The sequence below is a fragment of the Taudactylus pleione genome, unplaced genomic scaffold (assembly GCF_031769625.1).
Source record: "Taudactylus pleione unplaced genomic scaffold, aTauple2 ptg000317l, whole genome shotgun sequence".
Taxonomy (NCBI): Eukaryota; Metazoa; Chordata; class Amphibia; order Anura; family Myobatrachidae; genus Taudactylus; species Taudactylus pleione.
Window position 1 is genome coordinate 4,697,532 of NW_028284718.1, and position 15,960 is coordinate 4,713,491.

The 15,960-nt window shown below is 32.3% G+C and overlaps 5 non-coding genes across 5 annotated transcripts; all 5 read right to left on the reverse strand.

The window, feature by feature from the left end:
• Positions 1-214: 214 nt before the first annotated feature.
• TRNAP-UGG (transfer RNA proline (anticodon UGG)) lies at positions 215-286 on the reverse strand. The gene has a single exon. It is a non-coding gene; the product is annotated as a tRNA-Pro (tRNA).
• Positions 287-1,520: 1,234 nt separating this feature from the next.
• TRNAP-UGG (transfer RNA proline (anticodon UGG)) lies at positions 1,521-1,592 on the reverse strand. The gene has a single exon. It is a non-coding gene; the product is annotated as a tRNA-Pro (tRNA).
• A 6,995-nt stretch (positions 1,593-8,587) lies between these two features.
• Positions 8,588-8,659, reverse strand: TRNAP-UGG (transfer RNA proline (anticodon UGG)). The gene has a single exon. It is a non-coding gene; the product is annotated as a tRNA-Pro (tRNA).
• Positions 8,660-12,125: 3,466 nt separating this feature from the next.
• Positions 12,126-12,197, reverse strand: TRNAP-UGG (transfer RNA proline (anticodon UGG)). Its single transcript has one exon. It is a non-coding gene; the product is annotated as a tRNA-Pro (tRNA).
• A 3,465-nt stretch (positions 12,198-15,662) lies between these two features.
• On the reverse strand, positions 15,663-15,734 carry TRNAP-UGG (transfer RNA proline (anticodon UGG)). The gene has a single exon. It is a non-coding gene; the product is annotated as a tRNA-Pro (tRNA).
• Between the last annotated feature and the right edge of the window lie 226 nt (positions 15,735-15,960).

The window sequence follows — 15,960 nt, forward strand, 5'->3', positions numbered from 1 at the left end:
GATCGATAAAACCCAAGACTTGTCAAAAGCTATGTGTAAATCATGCATAACTAGAAGAAAGGCAATTGAAAAATGATGAAGGCAAGATTCATAAGTATGTGCAAATTCTATTGGGAGTATGGCAAAAACAAAACTCAGTTGATGCTATTAACTTAGCCAATTGAGAAAATCAGATATATATAAACCATGAGAAGCACCGTAAAAAAGAAATAGAGGGCTCATCCGGGATTTGAACCCGGGACCTCTCGCACCCAAAGTGAGAATCATACCCCTAGACTAACAAGCCAACTGAAACAAGTCTGTTTTATTTGATTTCTTAACTATTTTATGTGAAAATGGTGTTCTTTTAAAGCAGTCACTAATATATACAAGGAGGAAAAATTAGCATAAATAAAATATTTCCTAATAGTCAATATTTTTCTAAGTATACTTGCTTGGAAATTGCTGTGCAAAGTTTTATGATGCCCAGCAGAGTTTTTCTGATGGATAAAACCCAAGACATGTCACATGCTATGTGCAGGTAAGTAATTACAAATAATTTTAGCAGTTTGACAAAAAACAAAATTCAATTGTGCAAATAAGTATATCCAATCTATTTTGTGAGTTTTTAAAAAATAATATTCAATTGAAGATTTTACTCAGGAAATTGACTTCAATAAGATAATGGAACGCTGTCAAAGAATCTGAAAATTTGGGCTCGTCCATGATTTGAACCTGGGACCTCTCACACCCTAAGCGAGAATCTTAACCCTAGACCAACAAGCCACCTACCTGAACATTTTTCTATTGATTTTTCAATTGATTTAATGATAATAGCTTTTTGTTTTTAAAAACACCATATACATTTATGTAAAAATGAATTTGTAGAATAAATAAAATATTTCCTTATGGTCCAGTAGATAGTTTTCTAAGTATGCATATAGGAAAAGTGCAGGGACAAGATTTGTGAGTGCCTCCAGAGTTTGGACTTCTCTCATGGACAAAGCTAAAGACTTGTCATATGCAATGTACAAATCATGCTTCCAGACACAGAAGAAAGGCAAAAGAAAACCTTGCAATTTCATTTTTGAACTTTTTGTGTTTCAAAATGAGACTATTCTTTTAAAACATTCAAAGCTATCTAGACAGTAGGGAACCTGCAGTTTTCCTAATATACCACAATACAGTTGAAATTTGAATAAGTATGCTCTTATTTTTAGAACAACTAAAATGTTTCCGTAAGATTCTATTGATAGTTTTCTTTGTGTGCTTATTTGGAAAGTGCAGTGACAAGATTTAAAAATGGCTACAGAGTTTGGACTTGTCTGATCGATAAAACCCAAGACTTGTCAAAAGCTATGTGTAAATCATGCATAACTAGAAGAAAGGCAATTGAAAAATGATGAAGGCAAGATTCATAAGTATGTACAAATTCTATTGGGAGTATGGCAAAAACAAAACTCAGTTGATGCTATTAACTTAGCCAATTGAGAAAATCAGATATATATAAACCATGAGAAGCACCGTAAAAAAGAAATAGAGGGCTCATCCGGGATTTGAACCCGGGACCTCTCGCACCCAAAGTGAGAATCATACCCCTAGACTAACGAGCCAACTGAAACAAGTCTGTTTTATTTGATTTCTTAACTATTTTATGTGAAAATGGTGTTCTTTTAAAGCAGTCACTAATATATACAAGGAGGAAAAATTAGCATAAATAAAATATTTCCTAATAGTCAATATTTTTCTAAGTATACTTGCTTGGAAATTGCTGTGCAAAGTTTTATGATGCCCAGCAGAGTTTTTCTGATGGATAAAACCCAAGACATGTCACATGCTATGTGCAGGTAAGTAATTACAAATAATTTTAGCAGTTTGACAAAAAACAAAATTCAATTGTGCAAATAAGTATATCCAATCTATTTTGTGAGTTTTTAAAAAATAATATTCAATTGAAGATTTTACTCAGGAAATTGACTTCAATAAGATAATGGAACGCTGTCAAAGAATCTGAAAATTTGGGCTCGTCCATGATTTGAACCTGGGACCTCTCACACCCTAAGCGAGAATCTTAACCCTAGACCAACAAGCCACCTACCTGAACATTTTTCTATTGATTTTTCAATTGATTTAATGATAATAGCTTTTTGTTTTTAAAAACACCATATACATTTATGTAAAAATGAATTTGTAGAATAAATAAAATATTTCCTTATGGTCCAGTAGATAGTTTTCTAAGTATGCATATAGGAAAAGTGCAGGGACAAGATTTGTGAGTGCCTCCAGAGTTTGGACTTCTCTCATGGACGAAGCTAAAGACTTGTCATATGCAATGTACAAATCATGCTTCCAGACACAGAAGAAAGGCAAAAGAAAACCTTGCAATTTCATTTTAGAACTTTTTGTGTTTCAAAATGAGACTATTCTTTTAAAACATTCAAAGCTATCTAGACAGTAGGGAACCTGCAGTTTTCCTAATATACCACAATACAGTTGAAATTTGAATAAGTATGCTCTTATTTTTAGAACAACTAAAATGTTTCCGTGAGATTCTATTGATAGTTTTCTTTGTGTGCTTATTTGGAAAGTGCAGTGACAAGATTTAAAAATGGCTACAGAGTTTGGACTTGTCTGATCGATAAAACCCAAGACTTGTCAAAAGCTATGTGTAAATCATGCATAACTAGAAGAAAGGCAATTGAAAAATGATGAAGGCAAGATTCATAAGTATGTGCAAATTCTATTGGGAGTATGGCAAAAACAAAACTCAGTTGATGCTATTAACTTAGCCAATTGAGAAAATCAGATATATATATAAACCATGAGATGCACCATACAAAAGAAATAGAGGGCTCATCCGGGATTTGAACCCGACACCTCTCGCACCCAAAGTGAGAATCATACCCCTAGACTAACGAGCCAACTGAAACAAGTCTGTTTTATTTGATTTCTTAACTATTTTATGTGAAAATGGTGTTCTTTTAAAGCAGTCACTAATATATACAAGGAGGAAAAATTAGCATAAATAAAATATTTCCTAATAGTCAATATTTTTCTAAGTATACTTGCTTGGAAATTGCTGTGCAAAGTTTTATGATGCCCAGCAGAGTTTTTCTGATGGATAAAACCCAAGACATGTCACATGCTATGTTCAGATAAGTACTTACAAATAATTTTAGCAGTTTGACAAAAAACAAAATTCAATTGTGCAAATAAGTAAATCCAATCTATTTTGAGAGTTTTGAAAAAACAATATTCAGTTGAAATTCACTTCAATAAGATAATGGAACCATGTCAAAGAATCTAACAATTTGGGCTCGTCCGGGATTTGAACCCTTGACCTCTCGCACCCAAAGTGAGAATGATAGAGTCATCAAGTAAGCATGTTTGATTTGATTTCTTAACTGTTTTTATGTGAATATTTTATTATTTTAAAGCAGTCACTAATGTATACAAGGTGGAAATATTAGCATAAATAAAATATTTCCTAATAGTCAATATTTTTCTAAGTATACTTGCTTGGAAATTGCTGTGCAAAGTTTTATGATGCCCAGCAGAGTTTTTCTGATGGATAAAACCCAAGACATGTCACATGCTATGTGCAGGTAACTAATTACAAATAATTTTAGCAGTTTGACAAAAAACAAAATTCAATTGTGCAAATAAGTAAATCCAATCTATTTTGTGAGTTTTTAAAAAATAATATTCATTTGAAGATTTTACTCAGGAAATTGTATTCAATAAGATAATGGAACTATGTCAAAGAATCTGAAAATTTGGGTTCGTCCATGATTTGAACCTGGGACCTCTCACACTCTAAGCGAGAATCTTAACCCTAGACCAACAAGCCACCTACCTGAACATTTTTCTATTGATTTTTCAATTGATTTAATGAAAATAGCTTTTTGTTTTTAAAAACACCATATACATTTATGTAAAAATGAATTTGTAGAATAAATAAAATATTTCCTTATGGTCCAGTAGATAGTTTTCTAAGTATGCATATAGGAAAAGTGCAGGGACAAGATTTGTGAGTGCCTACAGAGTTTGGACTTCTCTCATGGACAAAGCTAAAGACTTGTCATATGCAATGTACAAATCATGCTTCCAGACACAGAAGAAAGGCAAAAGAAAACCTTGCAATTTCATTTTTGAACTTTTTGTGTTTCAAAATGAGACTATTCTTTTAAAACATTCAAAGCTATCTAGACAGTAGGGAACCTGCAGTTTTCCTAATATACCACAATACAGTTGAAATTTGAATAAGTATGCTCTTATTTTTAGAACAACTAAAATGTTTCCGTGAGATTCTATTGATAGTTTTCTTTGTGTGCTTATTTGGAAAGTGCAGTGACAAGATTTAAAAATGGCTACAGAGTTTGGACTTGTCTGATCGATAAAACCCAAGACTTGTCAAAAGCTATGTGTAAATCATGCATAACTAGAAGAAAGGCAATTGAAAAATGATGAAGGCAAGATTCATAAGTATGTACAAATTCTATTGGGAGTATGGCAAAAACAAACTCAGTTGATGCTATTAACTTAGCCAATTGAGAAAATCAGATATATATATAAACCATGAGATGCACTGTACAAAAGAAATAGAGGGCTCGTCCGGGATTTGAACCCAGGACCTCTCACACCAAAAGCGAGAATCATACACCTAGACCAACGAGCCAACTGAATTAAGCTTGTTTTATTTGATTTCTTAACTATTTTATGTGAAAATGGTGTTCTTTTAAAGCAGTCACTAATGTATACAAGGAGGAAAAATTAGCATAAATAAAATATTTCCTAATAGTCAATATTTTTCTAAGTATACTTGCTTGGAAATTGCTGTGCAAAGTTTTATGATGCCCAGCAGAGTTTTTCGGATGGAAAAAACCCAAGACATGTCACAGGCTATGTTCAGATAAGTACTTACAAATAATTTTAGCAGTTTGACAAAAAACAAAATTCAATTGTGCATATAAGTAAATCCAATCTATTTTGAGAGTTTTGAAAAAACAATATTCAGTTGAAATTCACTCTGGAAATTGACTTCAATAAGATAATGGAACCATGTCAAAGAATCTAAAAATTTGGGCTCGTCCGGGATTTGAACCCGTGACCTCTCGCACCCAAAGTGAGAATGATAGAGTCATCAAGTAAGCATGTTTTATTTGATTTCTTAACTGTTTTTCTGTGAAAATTGTATTATTTTAAAGCAGTCACAAATGTATACAAGGTGGAAATATTAGCATAAATAAAATATTTCCTAATAGTCAATATTTTTCTAAGTATACTTGCTTGGAAATTGCTGTGCAAAGTTTTATGATGCCCAGCAGAGTTTTTCTGATGGATAAAACCCAAGACATGTCACATGCTATGTGTAGGAAAGTAATTACAAATAATTTTAGCAGTTTGACAAAAAACTAAATTCAATTGTGCAAATAAGTAAATCCAATCTATTTTGAGAGTTTTGAAAAAACAATATTCAGTTGAAATTCACTCTGGAAATTGACTTCAATAAGATAATGGAACCATGTCAAAGAAGCTAAAAATTTGGGCTCGTCCGGGATTTGAACCCGTGACCTCTCGCACCCAAAGTGGGAATGATAGAGTCATCAAGTAAGCATGTTTTATTTGATTTCTTAACTGTTTTTATGTGAATATTGTATTATTTTAAAGCAGTCACTAATGTATACAAGGTGGAAATATTAGCATAAATAAAATATTTCCTAATAGTCAATATTTTTCTAAGTATACTTGCTTGGAAATTGCTGTGCAAAGTTTTATGATGCCCAGCAGAGTTTTTCTGATGGATAAAACCCAAGACATGTCACATGCTATGTGCAGGTAAGTATTTACAAATAATTTTAGCAGTTTGACAAAAAACAAAATTCAATTGTGCAAATAAGTATATCCAATCTATTTTGTGAGTTTTTAAAAAATAATATTCAATTGAAGATTTTACTCAGGAAATTGACTTCAATAAGATAATGGAACGCTGTCAAAGAATCTGAAAATTTGGGCTCGTCCATGATTTGAACCTGGGACCTCTCACACCCTAAGCGAGAATCTTAACCCTAGACCAACAAGCCACCTACCTGAACATTTTTCTATTGATTTTTCAATTGATTTAATGAAAATAGCTTTTTGTTTTTAAAAACACCATATACATTTATGTAAAAATGAATCTGTAGAATAAATAAAATATTTCCTTATGGTCCAGTAGATAGTTTTCTAAGTATGCATATAGGAAAAGTGCAGGGACAAGATTTGTGAGTGCCTCCAGAGTTTGGACTTCTCTCATGGACGAAGCTAAAGACTTGTCATAGGCAATGTACAAATCATGCTTCCAGACACAGAAGAAAGGCAAAAGAAAACCTTGCAATTTCATTTTTGAACTTTTTGTGTTTCAAAATGAGACTATTCTTTTAAAACATTCAAAGCTATCTAGACAGTAGGGAACCTGCAGTTTTCCTAATATACCACAATACAGTTGAAATTTGAATAAGTATGCTCTTATTTTTAGAACAACTAAAATGTTTCCGTGAGATTCTATTGATAGTTTTCTTTTTGTGCTTATTTGGAAAGTGCAGTGACAAGATTTAAAAATGGCTACAGAGTTTGGACTTGTCTGATCGATAAAACCCAAGACTTGTCAAAAGCTATGTGTAAATCATGCATAACTAGAAGAAAGGCAATTGAAAAATGATGAAGGCAAGATTCATAAGTATGTACAAATTCTATTGGGAGTATGGCAAAAACAAACTCAGTTGATGCTATTAACTTAGCCAATTGAGAAAATCAGATATATATAAACCATGAGAAGCACCGTAAAAAAGAAATAGAGTGCTCGTCCGGGATTTGAACCAGGGACCTCTCGCACCCAAAGCGAGAATCATACCCCTAGACTAACGAGCCAACTGAAACAAGTCTGTTTTATTTGATTTCTTAACTATTTTATGTGAAAATTGTGTTCTTTTAAAGCAGTCACTAATGTATACAAGGAGGAAAAATTAGCATATATAAAATATTTCCTAATAGTCAATATTTTTCTAAGTATACTTGCTTGGAAATTGCTGTGCAAAGTGTTATGATGCCCAGCAGAGTTTTTCTGATGGATAAAACCCAAGACATGTCACATGCCATGTTCAGATAAGTACTTACAAATAATTTTAGCAGTTTGACAAAAAACAAAATTCAATTGTGCAAATAAGTAAATCCAATCTATTTTGAGAGTTTTGAAAAAACAATATTCAGTTGAAATTCACTCTGGAAATTGACTTCAATAAGATAATGGAACCATGTCAAAGAATCTAAAAATTTGGGCTCGTCCGGGATTTGAACCCGTGACCTCTCGCACCCAAAGTGGGAATGATAGAGTCATCAAGTAAGCATGTTTGATTTGATTTCTTAACTGTTTTTATGTGAAAATTGTATTATTTTAAAGCAGTCACTAATGTATTTAAGGTGGAAATATTAGCATAAATAAAATATTTCCTAATAGTCAATATTTTTCTAAGTATACTTGCTTGGAAATTGCTGTGCAAAGTTTTATGATGCCCAACAGAGTTTTTCTGATGGATAAAACCCAAGACATGTCACATGCTATGTGCAGGTAAGTAATTACAAATAATTTTAGCAGTTTGACAAAAAACAAAATTCAATTGTGCAAATAAGTAAATCAAATCTATTTTGTGAGTTTTTTAAAAATAATATTCATTTGAAGATTTTACTCAGGAAATTGTATTCAATAAGATAATGGAACTATGTCAAAGAATCTGAAAATTTGGGCTCGTCCATGATTTGAACCTGGGACCTCTCACACTCTAAGCGAGAATCTTAACCCTAGACCAACAAGCCACCTACCTGAACATTTTTCTATTGATTTTTCAATTGATTTAATGATAATAGCTTTTTGTTTTTAAAAACACCATATACATTTATGTAAAAATGAATTTGTAGAATAAATAAAATATTTCCTTATGGTCCAGTAGATAGTTTTCTAAGTATGCATATAGGAAAAGTGCAGGGACAAGATTTGTGAGTGCCTCCAGAGTTTGGACTTCTCTCATGGACAAAGCTAAAGACTTGTCATATGCAATGTACAAATCATGCTTCCAGACACAGAAGAAAGGCAAAAGAAAACCTTGCAATTTCATTTTTGAACTTTTTGTGTTTCAAAATGAGACTATTCTTTTAAAACATTCAAAGCTATCTAGACAGTAGGGAACCTGCAGTTTTCCTAATATACCACAATACAGTTGAAATTTGAATAAGTATGCTCTTATTTTTAGAACAACTAAAATGTTTCCGTAAGATTCTATTGATAGTTTTCTTTGTTTGCTTATTTGGAAAGTGCAGTGACAAGATTTAAAAATGGCTACAGAGTTTGGACTTGTCTGATCGATAAAACCCAAGACTTGTCAAAAGCTATGTGTAAATCATGCATAACTAGAAGAAAGGCAATTGAAAAATGATGAAGGCAAGATTCATAAGTATGTACAAATTCTATTGGGAGTATGGCAAAAACAAAACTCAGTTGATGCTATTAACTTAGCCAATTGAGAAAATCAGATATATATATAAACCATGAGAAGCACCGTAAAAAAGAAATAGAGGGCTCATCCGGGATTTGAACCCGGGACCTCTCGCACCCAAAGTGAGAATCATACCCCTAGACTAACGAGCCAACTGAAACAAGTCTGTTTTATTTGATTTCTTAACTATTTTATGTGAAAATGGTGTTCTTTTAAAGCAGTCACTAATATATACAAGGAGGAAAAATTAGCATAAATAAAATATTTCCTAATAGTCAATATTTTTCTAAGTATACTTGCTTGGAAATTGCTGTGCAAAGTTTTATGATGCCCAGCAGAGTTTTTCTGATGGATAAAACCCAAGACATGTCACATGCTATGTGCAGGTAAGTAATTACAAATAATTTTAGCAGTTTGACAAAAAACAAAATTCAATTGTGCAAATAAGTATATCCAATCTATTTTGTGAGTTTTTAAAAAATAATATTCAATTGAAGATTTTACTCAGGAAATTGACTTCAATAAGATAATGGAACGCTGTCAAAGAATCTGAAAATTTGGGCTCGTCCATGATTTGAACCTGGGACCTCTCACACCCTAAGCGAGAATCTTAACCCTAGACCAACAAGCCACCTACCTGAACATTTTTCTATTGATTTTTCAATTGATTTAATGAAAATAGCTTTTTGTTTTTAAAAACACCATATACATTTATGTAAAAATGAATTTGTAGAATAAATAAAATATTTCCTTATGGTCCAGTAGATAGTTTTCTAAGTATGCATATAGGAAAAGTGCAGGGACAAGATTTGTGAGTGCCTCCAGAGTTTGGACTTCTCTCATGGACGAAGCTAAAGACTTGTCATATGCAATGTACAAATCATGCTTCCAGACACAGAAGAAAGGCAAAAGAAAACCTTGCAATTTCATTTTTGAACTTTTTGTGTTTCAAAATGAGACTATTCTTTTAAAACATTCAAAGCTATCTAGACAGTAGGGAACCTGCAGTTTTCCTAATATACCACAATACAGTTGAAATTTGAATAAGTATGCTCTTATTTTTAGAACAACTAAAATGTTTCCGTGAGATTCTATTGATAGTTTTCTTTGTGTGCTTATTTGGAAAGTGCAGTGACAAGATTTAAAAATGGCTACAGAGTTTGGACTTGTCTGATCGATAAAACCCAAGACTTGTCAAAAGCTATGTGTAAATCATGCATAACTAGAAGAAAGGCAATTGAAAAATGATGAAGGCAAGATTCATAAGTATGTACAAATTCTATTGGGAGTATGGCAAAAACAAACTCAGTTGATGCTATTAACTTAGCCAATTGAGAAAATCAGATATATATATAAACCATGAGATGCACCGTACAAAAGAAATAGAGGGCTCGTCCGGGATTTGAACCCAGGACCTCTCACACCAAAAGCGAGAATCATACACCTAGACCAACGAGCCAACTGAATTAAGCTTGTTTTATTTGATTTCTTAACTATTTTATGTGAAAATGGTGTTCTTTTAAAGCAGTCACTAATGTATACAAGGAGGAAAAATTAGCATAAATAAAATATTTCCTAATAGTCAATATTTTTCTAAGTATACTTGCTTGGAAATTGCTGTGCAAAGTTTTATGATGCCCAGCAGAGTTTTTCTGATGGATAAAACCCAAGACATGTCACATGCTATGTTCAGATAAGTACTTACAAATAATTTTAGCAGTTTGACAAAAAACAAAATTCAATTGTGCAAATAAGTAAATCCAATCTATTTTGAGAGTTTTGAAAAAACAATATTCAGTTGAAATTCACTCTGGAAATTGACTTCAATAAGATAATGGAACCATGTCAAAGAATCTAAAAATTTGGGCTCGTCCGGGATTTGAACCCGTGACCTCTCGCACCCAAAGTGAGAATGATAGAGTCATCAAGTAAGCATGTTTTATTTGATTTCTTAACTGTTTTTATGTGAAAATTGTATTATTTTAAAGCAGTCACTAATGTATACAAGGTGGAAATATTAGCATAAATAAAATATTTCCTAATAGTCAATATTTTTCTAAGTATACTTGCTTGGAAATTGCTGTGCAAAGTTTTATGATGCCCAGCAGAGTTTTTCTGATGGATAAAACCCAAGACATGTCACATGCTATGTGCAGGAAAGTAATTACAAATAATTTTAGCAGTTTGACAAAAAACTAAATTCAATTGTGCAAATAAGTAAATCCAATCTATTTTGAGAGTTTTGCAAAAACAATATTCAGTTGAAATTCACTCTGGAAATTGACTTCAATAAGATAATGGAACCATGTCAAAGAAGCTAAAAATTTGGGCTCGTCCGGGATTTGAACCCATGACCTCTCGCACCCAAAGTGGGAATGATAGAGTCATCAAGTAAGCATGTTTTATTTGATTTCTTAACTGTTTTTATGTGAAAATTGTATTATTTTAAAGCAGTCACTAATGTATACAAGGTGGAAATATTAGCATAAATAAAATATTTCCTAATAGTCAATATTTTTCTAAGTATACTTGCTTGGAAATTGCTGTGCAAAGTTTTATGATGCCCAGCAGAGTTTTTCTGATGGATAAAACCCAAGACATGTCACATGCTGTGTGCAGATAAGTACTTACAAATAATTTTAGCAGTTTGACAAAAAACAAAATTCAATTGTGCAAATAAGTATATCCAATCTATTTTGTGAGTTTTTAAAAAATAATATTCAATTGAAGATTTTACTCAGGAAATTGACTTCAATAAGATAATGGAACGCTGTCAAAGAATCTGAAAATTTGGGCTCGTCCATGATTTGAACCTGGGACCTCTCACACCCTAAGCGAGAATCTTAACCCTAGACCAACAAGCCACCTACCTGAACATTTTTCTATTGATTTTTCAATTGATTTAATGAAAATAGCTTTTTGTTTTTAAAAACACCATATACATTTATGTAAAAATGAATTTGTAGAATAAATAAAATATTTCCTTATGGTCCAGTAGATAGTTTTCTAAGTATGCATATAGGAAAAGTGCAGGGACAAGATTTGTGAGTGCCTCCAGAGTTTGGACTTCTCTCATGGACGAAGCTAAAGACTTGTCATATGCAATGTACAAATCATGCTTCCAGACACAGAAGAAAGGCAAAAGAAAACCTTGCAATTTCACTTTTGAACTTTTTGTGTTTCAAAATGAGACTATTCTTTTAAAACATTCAAAGCTATCTAGACAGTAGGGAACCTGCAGTTTTCCTAATATACCACAATACAGTTGAAATTTGAATAAGTATGCTCTTATTTTTAGAACAACTAAAATGTTTCCGTGAGATTCTATTGATAGTTTTCTTTGTGTGCTTATTTGGAAAGTGCAGTGACAAGATTTAAAAATGGCTACAGAGTTTGGACTTGTCTGATCGATAAAACCCAAGACTTGTCAAAAGCTATGTGTAAATCATGCATAACTAGAAGAAAGGCAATTGAAAAATGATGAAGGCAAGATTCATAAGTATGTACAAATTCTATTGGGAGTATGGCAAAAACAAACTCAGTTGATGCTATTAACTTAGCCAATTGAGAAAATCAGATATATATAAACCATGAGAAGCACCGTAAAAAAGAAATAGAGGGCTCATCCGGGATTTGAACCCGGGACCTCTCGTACCCAAAGCGAGAATCATACCCCTAGACTAACGAGCCAACTGAAACAAGTCTGTTTTATTTGATTTCTTAACTATTTTATGTGAAAATGGTGTTCTTTTAAAGCAGTCACTAATATATACAAGGAGGAAAAATTAGCATAAATAAAATATTTCCTAATAGTCAATATTTTTCTAAGTATACTTGCTTGGAAATTGCTGTGCAAAGTTTTATGATGCCCAGCAGAGTTTTTCTGATGGATAAAACCCAAGACATGTCACATGCTATGTTCAGATAAGTACTTACAAATAATTTTAGCAGTTTGACAAAAAACAAAATTCAATTGTGCAAATAAGTAAATCCAATCTATTTTGAGAGATTTGAAAAAACAATATTCAGTTGAAATTCACTCTGGAAATTGACTTCAATAAGATAATGGAACCATGTCAAAGAATCTAACAATTTGGGCTCGTCCGGGATTTGAACCCTTGACCTCTCGCACCCAAAGTGAGAATGATAGAGTCATCAAGTAAGCATGTTTGATTTGATTTCTTAACTGTTTTTATGTGAAAATTTTATTATTTTAAAGCAGTCACTAATGTATACAAGGTGGAAATATTAGCATAAATAAAATATTTCCTAATAGTCAATATTTTTCTAAGTATACTTGCTTGGAAATTGCTGTGCAAAGTTTTATGATGCCCAGCAGAGTTTTTCTGATGGATAAAACCCAAGACATGTCACATGCTATGTGCAGGTAAGTAATTACAAATAATTTTAGCAGTTTGACAAAAAACAAAATTCAATTGTGCAAATAAGTAAATCCAATCTATTTTGTGAGTTTTTAAAAAATAATATTCATTTGAAGATTTTACTCAGGAAATTGTATTCAATAAGATAATGGAACTATGTCAAAGAATCTGAAAATTAGGGCTCGTCCATGATTTGAACCTGGGACCTCTCACACTCTAAGCGAGAATCTTAACCCTAGACCAACAAGCCACCTACCTGAACATTTTTCAATTGATTTTTCAATTGATTTAATGAAAATAGCTTTTTGTTTTTAAAAACACCATATACATTTATGTAAAAATGAATTTGTAGAATAAATAAAATATTTCCTTATGGTCCAGTAGATAGTTTTCTAAGTATGCATATAGGAAAAGTGCAGGGACAAGATTTGTGAGTGCCTCCAGAGTTTGGACTTCTCTCATGGACAAAGCTAAAGACTTGTCATATGCAATGTACAAATCATGCTTCCAGACACAGAAGAAAGGCAAAAGAAAACCTTGCAATTTCATTTTTGAACTTTTTGTGTTTCAAAATGAGACTATTCTTTTAAAACATTCAAAGCTATCTAGACAGTAGGGAACCTGCAGTTTTCCTAATATACCACAATACAGTTGAAATTTGAATAAGTATGCTCTTATTTTTAGAACAACTAAAATGTTTCCGTAAGATTCTATTGATAGTTTTCTTTGTGTGCTAATTTGGAAAGTGCAGTGACAAGATTTAAAAATGGCTACAGAGTTTGGACTTGTCTGATCGATAAAACCCAAGACTTGTCAAAAGCTATGTGTAAATCATGCATAACTAGAAGAAAGGCAATTGAAAAATGATGAAGGCAAGATTCATAAGTATGTACAAATTCTATTGGGAGTATGGCAAAAACAAAACTCAGTTGATGCTATTAACTTAGCCAATTGAGAAAATCAGATATATATAAACCATGAGAAGCACCGTAAAAAAGAAATAGAGGACTCATCAGGGATTTGAACCCGGGACCTCTCGCACCCAAAGCAAGAATCATACCCCTAGACTAACGAGCCAACTGAAACAAGCCTGTTTTATTTGATTTCTTAACTATTTTATGTGAAAATGGTGTTCTTTTAAAGCAGTCACTAATGTATACAAGGAGGAAAAATTAGCATAAATATAATATTTCCTAATAGTCAATATTTTTCTAAGTATACTTGCTTGGAAATTGCTGTGCAAAGTTTTATGATGCCCAGCAGAGTTTTTCTGATGGATAAAACCCAAGACATGTCACATGCTATGTGCAGGAAAGTAATTACAAATAATTTTAGCAGTTTGACAAAAAACTAAATTCAATTGTGCAAATAAGTAAATCCAATCTATTTTGAGAGTTTTGCAAAAACAATATTCAGTTGAAATTCACTCTGGAAATTGACTTCAATAAGATAATGGAACCATGTCAAAGAAGCTAAAAATTTGGGCTCGTCCGGGATTTGAACCCATGACCTCTCGCACCCAAAGTGGGAATGATAGAGTCATCAAGTAAGCATGTTTTATTTGATTTCTTAACTGTTTTTATGTGAAAATTGTATTATTTTAAAGCAGTCACTAATGTATACAAGGTGGAAATATTAGCATAAATAAAATATTTCCTAATAGTCAATATTTTTCTAAGTATACTTGCTTGGAAATTGCTGTGCAAAGTTTTATGATGCCCAGCAGAGTTTTTCTGATGGATAAAACCCAAGACATGTCACATGCTGTGTGCAGATAAGTACTTACAAATAATTTTAGCAGTTTGACAAAAAACAAAATTCAATTGTGCAAATAAGTATATCCAATCTATTTTGTGAGTTTTTAAAAAATAATATTCAATTGAAGATTTTACTCAGGAAATTGACTTCAATAAGATAATGGAACGCTGTCAAAGAATCTGAAAATTTGGGCTCGTCCATGATTTGAACCTGGGACCTCTCACACCCTAAGCGAGAATCTTAACCCTAGACCAACAAGCCACCTACCTGAACATTTTTCTATTGATTTTTCAATTGATTTAATGAAAATAGCTTTTTGTTTTTAAAAACACCATATACATTTATGTAAAAATGAATTTGTAGAATAAATAAAATATTTCCTTATGGTCCAGTAGATAGTTTTCTAAGTATGCATATAGGAAAAGTGCAGGGACAAGATTTGTGAGTGCCTCCAGAGTTTGGACTTCTCTCATGGACGAAGCTAAAGACTTGTCATATGCAATGTACAAATCATGCTTCCAGACACAGAAGAAAGGCAAAAGAAAACCTTGCAATTTCACTTTTGAACTTTTTGTGTTTCAAAATGAGACTATTCTTTTAAAACATTCAAAGCTATCTAGACAGTAGGGAACCTGCAGTTTTCCTAATATACCACAATACAGTTGAAATTTGAATAAGTATGCTCTTATTTTTAGAACAACTAAAATGTTTCCGTGAGATTCTATTGATAGTTTTCTTTGTGTGCTTATTTGGAAAGTGCAGTGACAAGATTTAAAAATGGCTACAGAGTTTGGACTTGTCTGATCGATAAAACCCAAGACTTGTCAAAAGCTATGTGTAAATCATGCATAACTAGAAGAAAGGCAATTGAAAAATGATGAAGGCAAGATTCATAAGTATGTACAAATTCTATTGGGAGTATGGCAAAAACAAACTCAGTTGATGCTATTAACTTAGCCAATTGAGAAAATCAGATATATATAAACCATGAGAAGCACCGTAAAAAAGAAATAGAGGGCTCATCCGGGATTTGAACCCGGGACCTCTCATACCCAAAGCGAGAATCATACCCCTAGACTAACGAGCCAACTGAAACAAGTCTGTTTTATTTGATTTCTTAACTATTTTATGTGAAAATGGTGTTCTTTTAAAGCAGTCACTAATATATACAAGGAGGAAAAATTAGCATAAATAAAATATTTCCTAATAGTCAATATTCTTCTAAGTATACTTGCTTGGAAATTGCTGTGCAAAGTTTTATGATGCCCAGCAGAGTTTTTCTGATGGATAAAACCAAGACATGTCACATGCTA